The sequence below is a fragment of the Neofelis nebulosa genome, chromosome 3 (assembly GCF_028018385.1).
Source record: "Neofelis nebulosa isolate mNeoNeb1 chromosome 3, mNeoNeb1.pri, whole genome shotgun sequence".
NCBI lineage: Eukaryota > Metazoa > Chordata > Mammalia > Carnivora > Felidae > Neofelis > Neofelis nebulosa.
Genome location: NC_080784.1, coordinates 16,004,335 through 16,017,994, shown reverse-complemented (window position 1 = coordinate 16,017,994; position 13,660 = coordinate 16,004,335). Strand labels below are relative to the sequence as shown.

Sequence of the window (13,660 nt, the reverse complement as noted above, 5' to 3'; positions counted from 1 at the left end):
ATTTAAATTTTTTTTAATATTCACTTATTATTTTGAGAGAGAGAGAGACAGAACGCAAGTGGGGAGGGGGAGAGAGAGAAGGAGACACAGAATCTGAAGCAGGCTCCAGGCTCTGAGCTGTCAGCACAGAGCCCGATGCGGGGCTCGAACTCAAGAACCACGAGATCACAACCTGAGCCAAAGTTCAGACGCTTAACCGACTGAGCCACCCAGGCGCCCCTGAACACATTTTAGAGTTACATAGTTCTGGAGTTGAATTTCAGCTCAGCCACTCATCATTTGCTTTGAACAACCTACTTAACCTTGCCCAGGTACCTCCTTTTAAAACAAAACCAATGTCTACTTTACAGAATGATTGTTACTATTATAGAAGTCCTGGACTTTGTACAGTGCCTAGTACAATGGGATCACAGTCCATGATAGTTTACATTGCCGTTACTTTAAAAATAATTTAGATCTACATAGAAGGAGGGTGATGGGCCCGCACAGCAGGCCGGTTTATTATGCAAATGAATAGGGTTTTATACAGGCTCGCTTGCCCCAGGCGTTACATTATTAGTAGCTGCTTACAAAAGAATAAGAGAATTTATTACTAAGTGAAATCCTGGCCAAGGCCTAATCTCACAGCAAATATGTTTTTCTTTTTTTAATGTTTTATTTATTTTTGAGACAGAGAGAGACAGAGCATTAGCAGGGGAGGGGCAGAGAGAGAGGGAGACACAGAATCCGAAGCAGGCTCCAGGCTCTGAGCTGTCAGCACAGACCCTGATCCAAGGCTCGAACCCACAAACTGTGAGATCATGACCTGAGCCAAAGTTGGACGCTTAACCGACTGAGCCACCCAGGCACTCCACAGCAAATCTTCTGGATGCCCAGTGCTGGCTTCTTAAAGTTGGCCTGCAGGCACCCGCCATGCTAATGTGTCTATCTGTCATTAAGGATGGAAGGAACACTCTCCTTCACAAGGCCTCCCATATATGGTCCTCCTCCAACCCCTTGGGTGAAGGAACATGGAAAATATGAAAGGTCATAGCACCGCTGTGCTGAGCGCAAGTCAGGCCAGCACAACCTCATCCATCTGTGCTATGTCGTCATGGGAGGGACCGTCTGCCAGCTCCATAGCACTTCTCCAAACTAAATATAATGCAGACCAAGGCAGCAAAGCATGGGTCTGTTGTGACTGGACTTCAAATAATAGTGTGTGGCACTACCCCATAGGCTTGGGGATGGGTAGCATCCACGGTGTAAATGAGATGGGTGGAGAAGTGTTGGTTGTTCACCAAAGAACTATGCCCCTTTCTGTGTTGCTGGGAAGCGGATGGTCAGCCAGGGATAGCATCGCCCAGAAACATTTGCATCTAATTTGAGCCATGTGATGAGCTCTGGCCATCAGGATGTGGGCAAAAGTCATGTAAACACATCTAAGCCTGGCCTATAAAAATAAGGCGCTTTGCTCCCTGTGTTCTGTATGTTGGTTGGATGTCTGTGCCATGGACAGCACTGTGAGCCATGTGTTGAGGACACTCATGCGTTTGCTGTCTCAGCTGGGGTCCCTAGAGGGCTGTGCAGAGTGGAGCCTTGCGTCAGTTGGACTCTACATGAGTGGGACATAACTTTCATAAGTAAAATTGTATATTTTATATAAATCAATAATAGTATTTTGCGGGTTTATGTGTAATAACAGTCAGCACCATTGTAACTAACACAAGATGATCTGTAATTGACTTTTTCCAGAATGTCACCATAGGTAAACTGGAGATTGGACTAGTTAGTGATCAGATAATTGAGGATGTTGGGCAGGTGATTACACTAAGAAAGACTGAAGTCCCTTAAGCCAATACTCAGTTCATAATTACACCTTTTAGGACAAGAAGAAGAAAGCCTGATATTTAAAATATACGTCTGGAGCCTCAAGTAGACCTGTAATGCATAATAAATCACAGCTAATACGGAAGGAAACATCCATTTACTACAGACTTTAAAAAGTTCTTTCTTGGAATTTCTTTATCCAAACAAAGAGTTTTGGAATTTCCTGCTCAGTAATCATCGATTGATTGATTGATTGAAACATCCAAGAACTTCATATTCCCATCCTGGTCCATGCAAAATTATTCAGTTGTCTTAAGCAAAGAAAAAGAATAGTCCTAATAGTAATTTCTTGGATTCCTAAATGTCTTAACAATATCGATTGACGTCTACTTAACTGTCAAGACGTTACAAAGTCTCCCAAGTTTTATTTTTCATTTCAGCCGTTCCCCGTATAATGAATGGGTCCCGTGTTTGGACAACTCACTTTCACTTCAGCAACTTCTGTGGGGATTTTTCTCCTTTCCTTTATGAGCCTGTCACAGAGATTCCTTGGACTGGGAAGTTTGCCCAGCCTCTCACATGTCAGCCACAGAAGGCAAAACTCACTTCCCTTTTCTTCCCAGCAACAATTACTCTGTCCAAGCTTCAGGAAGTCCTGTGCACCGTCAGCTGTGGTGTGTGTGTGTGTGTGTGTGTGTGTGTGTGACCCACAATGTGGCATAAAAAAGACATATATAAGAAACAACAGAAAGGACTATTACCGCGACTGCCTGGAAATCCCTAACCTGTCTGAGATGTGTCCTTTGCTGTTTTCCTCCCACAGGGGCCCCTCCTGCCTAAGTTGGGTGGTGGTCTTCCCTAGAGCAGGAAGGCAGTGTACCCAGGGGTCCTGGGGAGGGAGTTGTGCCTATTTTCAGCAGTCTGTAGGCACCCAAATTCTGCTCACTTTTCTCTTCTAGAGAAGTGATAGACTCCCCCCAAATATCTTTTCTTGCTTCAAGTCAAAAAAACTGTCTTAGAAGTGATGCTCATAATGTTTTTCTCTCATCCAGCACTGGAGAATCCACTGACACTGCCCTAGTTTTCCTGGGCATTCATCTATCTGATGACTTCATGGCTGTGGTCATAACTCTGAATCAGGATACCCCTGATTACTTACCGTTGTAAGTTCAGTGAAAATACCTATATAGTTCATACCTGGTACCCCAGCCACTGTTGCTGCATAAGAAGTCACCCCCAAAGTTTGGTGGCTTAAAACAACTTTATTATTATGCTTATGGATTGTGTGGTTTTGGAATCGAGATAGTGGGAATGGCTGTTCCATAATGTTGGGGGCCTAGACAGTCTTGGCTGAGTGAGAGCCAGGCCAGCATGACCTCATCCGTCTGTGCCGTCATCATGGGAGGGACCATCTCCCAGCCCCATAGCACTTAGGGTTGTTCCATAATGTCTGGAGTGACATGAAATTGGGGGACAAAGTGATCTGAGGACTCCTTCCACTCACATATCTGGTCCCTGATTTGGGATGAGATATTTGAAGATGAGCACTGTGGACTGAGCACCCATCCAGGGCCTCTCCATGTGGTGTGGTTTCCACACAGCACGGCAGCCTCAGGGTGGCTGGACTGCTAACATGGAGGTTCAGGGCTCAAAGCTTAAGTGCTTCCGCGGCAAGACGAAAGCTCGATGAATGCCTTTGTGATCTGGAAGTCATGCAGCACCGTTTCCACTGCCTTCTATCAGTGGCAGTCAAGCCACAACCCTGCCCAGACTCAAATGAAACAGAGTTAGACTTTGTGCCTTGACAGGTTATTGGCAAGGTTCCGGAAGGGCCTGGATGGAAGATGTTGTGATCTTCTTATCTTGGGAAAATACAGGCAGCCACGTGGATTCTGCTTTTAGCGGTTTGTGTGGATTTGTGTTGCAGAATTTGAAGCCACACGTGTTCGGTGCTCTGCACTTTGCAAACAAAGTGCCCTAGGGGTCCCGGAGTGGGAAAAATCTTTACTTATCGAGAAGAGTCTGGTTGTGTTTTAGCTAAACCTGGAAAGATGAAGCAGACCAGAGGGGACACTAGGCAGAGGAGATCGTGCTTTTAGATACAGGGAGATGGGAAGTACAGGGAAATGTGACTATATCCTAAGACTACAGTATTGGAGAGGGGCTCTGGGGCAGATGGAGAGAAATTTGACATGTCCATGGAACCGTGATTTGTCTCAGCAGCTGACTGACAAAGCGAAAGACCGGAGGAACTGCTTATATCAGTCCCTCCTGCCTTCCCCTTCCCTCCAAGAGTCTCTACATTTTAACATTTTATTTGTAGTGCTTTAAATAAAATGTGTACTCCTTGCTCTTGGGATATATTTAAGCATAAACATACTTTGATATCTTTAAGGATCTCATTTTTTTAATTTGAGAGAGAGAGAGAGAGAGCATGAGAGTGTGCCAAGTAGGGGTGGGGGGCAAAGGGAGGGAGGGAAAGAGAGAGAGAGAGAGAGAGAGAGAGAGAGAGAGAGAGAGAGAGAGAGAGAGAGAGAGAGAATATCTTAAGCAGGCTCCTTGCTCAGCACAGAGCCCAATGTGCTCACACCCACAATCCTGGGATCAGGACTTGAGTGGAAATCAAGAGTTGGATGCTCAACCGACTAAGCCACCCAGGTGCCCCTTGGGTTCTAATGTCTATGCTACATCTTTGCACACTTTATCTTGCCCCCACTCACTTCAGTTTTCCCCAAGACCTTATTCAAAATGTGGAGAGAATGGACCCACTTGGACTCTCTTTCTCCTTGGTTGTCTGCTCCTTTAATTCCAGCTCTCTCCTTGCTCCGTAAAACTGTGCTTGATCCTGTCTTGCACTTATTCTTATCTTTAGATATATGTGTTATTCATGTTTTTAAAAGCCTGGATGCTGACCAGTCATCTTGAACATCTTGCAAGGCAAAGTTATTGAAAATTGGGGCAATAGTTAATCACCTTTGTATCCCAGCAGGAAGGTAGGAAAGATGCCGTAGTTGGGTCAACTCAACCCATGCCTGAGAGTACACCTGGGTGTTATTCAAATCAAGAGTGAGGAAGGAAAGTTAATTTAAAAATACCCTATGTGTATCTGAATTGGGCAATTGCTGTGGGGAATAAAAAGACAAAGAGGCATTCAAGGAAGCGCGAACACACAGAAGGGTAACAGAGTGGTAGCAGAATCATGGCGTCCCTAAAAGGTCCACACCCTAATCCTTGGAAACTGTGCATGTGTTCCTTTACACAACAAAAGAATGTGTAGATATGATAAAATCAAAGCTCTGAGATGGGAAGTTAGCCCGGATTATCCAGCCTGGCCCAGTGTAATCACATGGGGCCTTTATGTGAAAGAGGGAGGCAAGGAAGTCAGTTATGCAATATGAGAATTGACTGGCCAATGTTGGCTATGAACCAAGAAATGAAAACAGGTTCTAGAAGCTGAAAAAGGCAAAAGGGAACAGAGCTCTGCCTCATCTTGATTTTAGTTCAGTAAGACCTGTTTTGGACTTCTCCTCTTCAGACCATGAGATAAGATATTTGTGTTTTTTTTTTTAAGCCACTGATCTTGTGGTAATTTGTTACAGCAGCAATAGGAAACTAATACAAACAGCAAAGTTCAATGAGACACAAATCCAGAAAATGGTGCTATGATGGGTCAGTAGCCAGAAATTGTCAAATATTGGGTTTTCTACTATAATGCGATATATGTATCCTCCCCTACTAAAACAACAACAACAACAAATGCTTCTGTCTGTAAAATCAAGCATGAAAAGTAACTGGGCTCTAAGTGAAAGTATGATTGTGGCAAATCACTCAAAGCTTATGGAGTTTAGAATCAGAGCACTACTAAAACAATAACAACACCAATAAAAATACTGGTACAGTTAATCTCTGCTGGCATGGCATTTACCTCTTGCTTTCTCCTTGAGAATGGAACGTTCATAGGGCAGTTGTTTCTGATAGTGATCTGCTTCATGAAAATTAAAAGTACAATCTTGGGACGCCTGGGGGGCTCAGTTGGTGGAGTGTCCAACTTCAGCTTAGGTCGTGATCTCATGATCTCATGGTTTGTGAGCTCGAGCCCCGCATCTGGCTTACTGCTATTAAGCGCAGGGCCAGCTCCAGATCTTCTGTCCCCCTCTCTTCCCCTCCCCCGCTCATGCTGTTTCTCCCTCAAAAATAAAATAAACATTTTTTTTTTTAAGTACAATCCTGAGATAGCCTTCTTGGTCAATCATTTCTTTTTAAGCACTGGAGGAAATGTCTCTGCAAATTCTTCATTTCCACTTACAACTTCCCTAGACATATTGGAAAGTCCAATTTCTTGAAGTTATGAAACCAGTTCCTACTTGCACTAATGGGAGACGCTTTGGCAAGATGCTCGGAGTCTCAGATTTTCTTCGAGTTTTCATTTGGTGCTAAAACTTTCTATTTAACTCTGAAACCCTTGCTGATCATTGCTTCCAAATGGTGATCTGCTTGGAATAATTGAGCAAAAGCAGACTGTAATTGGTGGAAACAGTGAGCGCTAGGAATTTAAATGAAGGTGGCAGTGTGGTGGCAAAGGCCTCCTGCTGGTGGCCTTGAGCAGAGCCTTGAGAATGGGTAAGACTGTGGAGGGTATGGAGTAACTTCCAGGCGGAGCGAAGAACAATGGCGGCACCATCCAACCTGGGGTGTGCCTGGTGAACTGTGTTTGGCTCCAGTACCAGCGGCTGGCACAGTCACGATGGCTGCAGGTGGCAGACCTCCTATCCTCGGGGTTGTTTCTCATGGTCTTGGACTGCAGGCACCAAGAAGCTTCTCTCAAGGAGGCAGTGCCACCCCTACGCTCCCGCATACGTACACTGTGACTTCCTCACGCATCCTTCAAGCTGTCTCGCCCCTGTAACTCCCCCTTCACGTCAGCCTCCTGTGATTTTGTGGCCCTGGAACTCTTAGAGGAAATAAAAATGTACAAGAGCAGGTTCTAGACATGCACGCTTTTCCAACTTTTCCAGCACAAGGTCCTTCCACAATTTCAGTGCCTCTGCCTATCACAGGTATCATTGAGAGAAAAAGCCTCACCAACAAAGTCACCATAGGGTGGGGAGGTGGCCTTCAAATGCACACCCCACAGACAGATATTAGAACCTCCTGTATGTTAATGTGTACAATGAATTTGTACCCATTTCTCAGCCTGAGCCACTCTTACCCCACGTCTGTCCTTCATCCTCCCTGACCTGTGGGGTCGGTCCCCACTCCTCCACCTCCTCCTCCTGCCCACATTCCTCTCGGTGCCTCTTTCCCCGCTTTGCCCTTCAAATGCATCCTCTAAATTGGAAGATGACAGTTGCGCTCGGAAGGGCCCCGGGCTCCTCACTGTGCACCCTAGAAGATCTTTGTGTGGTGCTTCTGTCCTTGCCAGTTGCCAGATCTGTCCTGTTTGTGCTACTGGACTTGGGGCTGGCCTTATCCTTTGTTCCAAAAGAGCGTGCATTCATCACAGCTTTTCTAGAGTCTCTCCTGCCTGTTTGCCTGCTGTTCGTTCAGAAGTAACTCAGTGATGGCTTAATGTCTGGGCCGCACAGCATGCCCAGTCAGAGAAGAAATAAGTCCTTAAGGGCATTCAAAAGAGAGCCACAAGGACAACCGGGGGAAACTGAGGCCACACAACCCGGAAAAGAAGGCAGGCCGCTGGGGGACTTGTAAATGTGACTTAGAGGGGGTGCTCTGTCACGATCACAAGATTCAGAAAGAGACTGGAGGATGAGCGATGTGTGTGCAACTTTTTCCAGTCACGTATTCAAGAAATAATAATGAAAAATGAGTTCCGCGCAATGGATTAGTAAGTGCCGATAAGGCACAGATGGAATATGTAAGTGAATTGGATTTAAATTACGCATTAAGGAGCTCTTCCGAGGGCAATTATCAGTCCTCCTTTGGAAGACTTTAAAAAGAGGATCGATTAAACTAGGTTTAAATGGGGACTGTGGAAAGCAAGAGGAGGAAAGGGTTATGGGGGGAGCTTTCTCGGTGCAGCGCCCTCAGCCCCGCCCGCCCGTGAGCAGCAACTGCAGGTGTCAATATTTGCCTGCCCCTTGTTCAGCAAATCCTTGTCCGGCCACACCCACCTGCTTCCAAGGGGGCCCATGATAAACTGGTGCAGTGACAATGATATTGGCCTTGGTGTTCTAAAAGAGGCACGTGAAGTAGTGTGGACCTTGGCCTTCAATTAACATCACAGAGAAATGAACTCCCATCATCCCACTGGATTAGCAACATGATCAGGTGGTTTTTTTCCACCTACTATATTCCAGGACAATGCTCCAGGGAAGAGTCTAGAGAGTCAGCACTAGCTCAGTACAGTACCCGGCACGGGGCGGGGGAGCACTGGAGGAAAAAGAAAAGGACTTACATGTTTTTCAAAACTGCTGCCAAAAGATAAGGTTGTTTATGCAACTCCTAACACTGATCAGGGGAGGACTGCGAAACCAGGATGGAAAGAACTTCGGTCGGCTGATAAATACACAATTCACATCAGCCAGGCAGGGAGAAGGGTTGAGTAGGGTCTTTGTGTACCAAGAGTCAAGGAGAAGTACCTTGAAGGCATATCTGGGGCGAGGTATCTTACTTCATTTGTATGGAGTGATGATTTGGAGTCCACATTCAGAAAAACAATTTTTCTAACGGAGCACCAGGCCACAGACCCAGGCCTCTTAACAGGCCCAGATGGTCAGTGGATTAAAAGGATGACTTCCCATGTCCTGGGTGCCAGATGGCTCTCCTATTGGCCTCACACTGACCTCTGGGTAGCAGAACCTTACCATCAGGGAGCAGGCATTGGGGAGGAATTGAGGCCAACTGGGGTGTTATAAAAGGAGTCGGTCATCTGTGAGTCCTGGCTATTACCGGGAAGTGATCTAAAAAATGAAAATAGATATGCATATCAGAAGTCAGAACAGACCTTTTACTGAAAGGCAATCTGGAGAAGTCCATTGACTTCAAGGGATTAAAATCCCGTTGATCTCTGGGTGGAGACACTGAAATTTCCTCCTGGGCTCTGAGTGTGACCAGACCACGCCTTTGGACCTCTGTCTGGTGGGCAGGCTCCAGTGGAGGAAGCCTTACTTGGATCCTTTTGTGGAAGAACAGAGACTTTGATGAATGCTTCTTTGGCAATGACAAGCTTTTTGCACCTATCATTAGAGTCAGGAGGCAAGTTCCAAAACCCTTCTCAAGTGGAACTTGAGGAGATCCCCTTGGATCTGGACGTGTCATAAAGCCTGGGGGGAGTTTACCACTAGGCACAAGGACATAGCCACAACATAGGGGAGTATGGATGTGGGACTCCAATCCAGCCATGGGCAGAGTTCTCATCAGAGGGCACTCCACCGGCTATGCTGAGGCAGCTCTCCCAGGATGATCCCAGCTCAGAGGAGATGGTCTAAGGTGTCCGTGTGACAATTAATGACATTGGATCTTTCTCCAATGTCAGTGTGGGAATCATGAGACTTCAGATTAAGATTTAAATGTTGGCCCAATGCTTCTGTGTGAATTATATTTTTAAGTTGTGACTTCCTTCCTGTATGTTGTGGCCGGTGCATAAACTGGAGGAGGGACAGTTGGTGTCACTCTACCGGAGACGTTTCTCCAGATTTCTGGGTGGATTCTTGAGTCAACAGAAATCGGACAGTGCTGAGAAGTAAGGTAGCCCCTTCAAGTATGAGCTCCTGGTCCCAGAGACAGAGTATTGAGCACATGGATCCATCCATCCATTCCTATTTGGAGCTGAAGACTCAGGAACAGTAGGAGAGGTAATTTCTGCAACAGGGTTTGCTGTTCCACAGCTGAAAGAGGAAGTAAAATTGAAGGCAGGCAGGCAGCATTTTGAAAATACTATGGAGTTCACTGAGAGTTAACAAAGCAATCTGTCTTTATTTTATTTTTTTCCCCAAAGCAATCTGTCTTTGAAACCTCCTAAGAAATTGTCGCTGGGGATACATCTTTTCAGACTCTTGGGATGGTCTGTCTTGTGGCTGCTGTGAAATGGAAGAATTTCCCCAGCACCATTATTGCTTTTTCAGTCACCTGCTGGAAAGACATGTGGAGGATGTGACATACCAAAAGCAGTACCAAACTCCTTGCCAAGAGGAAATCCCTGGTTAGTTGCTTCCCCGTAATGCTTTTTCATAAAATGGTGTTTAAACCATTTTTCTATAGACGATGTTGTCTAAAATAGCTTGTTCTCTGACCAGATCATCTCGTGTTCTTTCCCTCGTCTATTTCTGAGTTCTGTCTGGCTTTAAATGTGTAAACCTTTCGACCACTGAGATCATTCTCAGAACTGGGTTAGGAGGACAAAGTGTTGAGATAGAAGGAAATTTTAGCCAGCAATTTCCCAATAGCACAAGATTTCCTTTTCCTCCTTTTTTTTCTTCTTCACAGGGGAGCAGGGTATGTGGGGTGAGGACATGCCAAGCTGCCTAGGCAGGAAATACTGTCCTGTGACACCAAATTTAAAAGGAAGAGATTTTTGAAAAATGGCAACATATTTTAGTTTACTTTTTCGTTTTGCTCAATGCCACTGACTTCTTCATGCTTTGTAGCTATTCAAAATGTTGCTTGCAACTCCCAAAGTGAGCCCCATGAAACTGACTTGAGTGGCTATGCTTTTCCTAAAATGCTGGGGCTTTTTTTTTTTTTTTAAAGGTTAATGTGTTTTTTCAGTTGGTCAGAAGATATTTAGAGACCATCCCCTGGGTGCACAGTGATGTCATGGGTCTTCAGGGATAGCAATTAAAGAGCAGGCTTAGGTTCTGCCCAGCTGTATTTACAGCCTTATGAAGGAGGAGGCCTTGTGTAGAATGAAAGGCCCTACTCCTAGAGCTGGTAGGTTGGGATGTAGGCAGCGAAAGTGGCAGGGAAGGGGCCCCACTGTGGGGGAGATCAGCAGAAACATTCGTCTGGGATCCCAAATTCAAAATTATACTGGGTTCTGGCAAAAAATAAAAGGAAGTGGCCCAGGTAGTGTGCGCCACTGAGAGACGCTGGCAGGGAAGAGGGGACATGAGGGGTAAGGCAACTGTGACGCGTGCGTGGTCATTCCAGACCTGGGCTCTCCCCTCTCCTGTTTCCACACACATCTGTCCACACCAGTCATCCACCCCCAGTCCTCTTCCATGCTGTGCTCTCTCTAAAGAGAGAGGCTGTTTGTCATGGAAACAGTATGGCTTTGGAATAAGCCAGACCTGGGTTCGAGTCTTCTGTGTATTGTTACAATGTTAGACTTTATTTATGATCCTTCCCTGTAAAATGGGCGCACCAATACCTACCATTCAGGGTACTTGGGAAGACTAAAATACATAATGTGCGTGTCAAACACACAGCATGGTGCCTGGCACACGACAAACGCTCAGTGGAGGCTTGTTCCTCAGGCTCCTTAGGGGGAGCCAGTCACAGGGATTTGTTCACATTTCTGTGTGGGTGGAACAGACAGGGCATTGAATCTGGCTCTGCTGATCCCCAGCTTTGAGGTCCCCCAAGCTCCCCGCTTCCCAAAAAGGACATGATATTAGAAGGTCATTGTCAGGATTGGAAAGAGAAAGCAGTAGAGCTGATTTCCATCTTTAAACTTCTTTGTAATGTGCCATCCGTGCACCCCGAAATGCCCCATGTGCAGCTGTACCCCTGACATTGCCTTAGCTGGACCCCCTTCGGGAGCCCCAGCCAGGGATCTAAGCTACCTCGAGGTCCCAGGGATGGCCACTTCCAAAACAAGCCTTGCTTCACTTTCCATTTTTACAACCGCCTTCACTGTTCAGTGTGACCTGATTTTACCTGAGAAGCCAATTCCAGCGTCAGGATAGAGTTCCCCTGAGCTCCGACCAAGCCTCATTTGTCAGAGTGTCTTCTGCCCTATCACACTTGTCCTACCCGTCTCCTTTCCAGGGCTGGTCTTGCAGGCAGCAGCTTGATTTGTGCCCATGAAGGGAAAACCGGGCTCAATAAACCTAAGAGAAAATCCAATAGTCTAAAGAAGTCTGTGCTCAGGTGTCCAGGGGAAATGACCTTGTTTCATAAGGGACAGTTATTGCTAGCTCATTAGCATTATTGTGCATCCAGACTGCATGTGTGCAGGAGAGGAGAAATAATTTCCCTCTACCTTTCTGAGTTCTTAGCCGAGACCTCTGTGATAGCAGACAGATTAGCAAGAGAAAAACAGATGTTCATTAACATGTATACCTCCTGTATATACCTGTATATACTAATATAATGTATATGTGTATGCATTTACATGTATACTTATGTGTGTGGGAGATACTCAGGGACAAATGAACAACTCAAGTGAGTTAGGATTTGGGTTTAAAAGCCATCTTAATAGAGAAAGGGGAAGGAGAATATAGGCCTTTCAGGAGAGAGGAAATGATTTTTAGGAAAGACAAATGGGCCCTTGGAAGAATAGATGGGTGGTGTGACAGTTTGTGACAAAGTTAGTTTGGGTGCGGGGTTGACTTCTAGGCTCCTTTCCTGTGACAAGAGTCAGTTCTCCCAGGTTGATGAGACTCACAGGAGGGGATTTATGACAACTGAGTTCCTCTTGGAGTATCTGCCTTTAGGCAGATGAGGGGAGTTCAGAGAAAGCCTCTCCCCGTATTTGCTTACAGCTCAAAATAATCAATATACAGAAGCAGTGGGGTGCCTGGGTGGCTCAGCTGGCTAAGTGTCTGACTTCAGCTCAGGTCATGATCTCACAGTTTGTGGGTTCGAGCCCTGCATCAGGCTCTGTGCTGACAGCTCAGAGCCTGGAGCCTGCTTCACATTCTGTGTCTCCCTCTCTCTCTGCCCTTCCTCTGCTCACGCTCTGTCTCTCTCTGTGTCAAATATAAATAAACATTAAAAAAATAATAAAAAATGTAAAGAAAAACTCACTGAAGCAGCATATTTGGGGGTGCTATGTCATATTTTGGGGTGGCACATTCTGTTGCCCTTCATGTGCGATCACTGATAAAAGATGACAGTTTTGAAGAGAAAACCAGGAGCACCTTTGGGACCCGTTGAAGGCAAAATAAGGGCTCTGCTGTCCCTTCGCATAAGCGGTCCCATACAATGTACACAGGCATCGGGTATTTAATGAAACGCTCTCAAGCGGGTAGGAGGCAGGAGACTAGGAAGATTTCCCTGGTATCTTGCACAGTGAGTGTGAAATGCAAGTTTTTGCCAGTGTTTACACATCCCCTGCCAAAGCCCAAGGAGGAACGGAGTAAATGGCCGCGAGGGAGAGGGGTTTGATTATCAGATGGTTAAACGTGGCATGATAGCGTTCTACGAGAAGTTTTGAAACAAGTCAACATATGTTCCCTTTGCTTCCCACAGACCCACAGACAGAAAACATCTGGAGGTACACACAGCGGCGCTACGTGAAACATCTGTGTGTGACTCATACGCTGGGCTGCTTGCTCTTTGCCGGCTCTTGACTCCATTCCCACCCTACCCGCCTTTCTCTAGAGGGACCGGAAGCCTGTGAACTACACTTCCCAGACTCCCCAGCGGGCTGGCTTCCACTTAGCTTCTACCCGTGGGGCAGACAGCAGTGGGAGGTGGGAGAAAAAGCCAATTTTTCTTCCATGTCTGCTGAAGGCTTTGGCGACAGCAGGTGAATGTGGGTTTGTGCTCAGGTGGTAGAGTTTCAACAGCAGTGGGCCAGGGGGGCTTCAGCAGCCTCTGCAGGGCAGAGTTCCCGAGCTCTGGCTCTGGCTCAGGCAGCAGCAGCAGTGACAGGCCACCCTGGGTGGGAGTTCAGCCTCCTGGCTTCCTGAAAGGTGGCCCGACAAGAGCAGTGGAGCAGTGGGTATAT

The 13,660-nt window shown here is 46.3% G+C and overlaps 1 long non-coding RNA gene across 1 annotated transcript in view; it reads left to right on the top strand.

Annotated features, from left to right (window-relative positions):
- The window catches only part of LOC131506405 (uncharacterized), a 61,159-nt gene that overhangs the window by 24,179 nt on the left and 23,320 nt on the right, over positions 1 to 13,660 (top strand). The window lies entirely within an intron of this gene.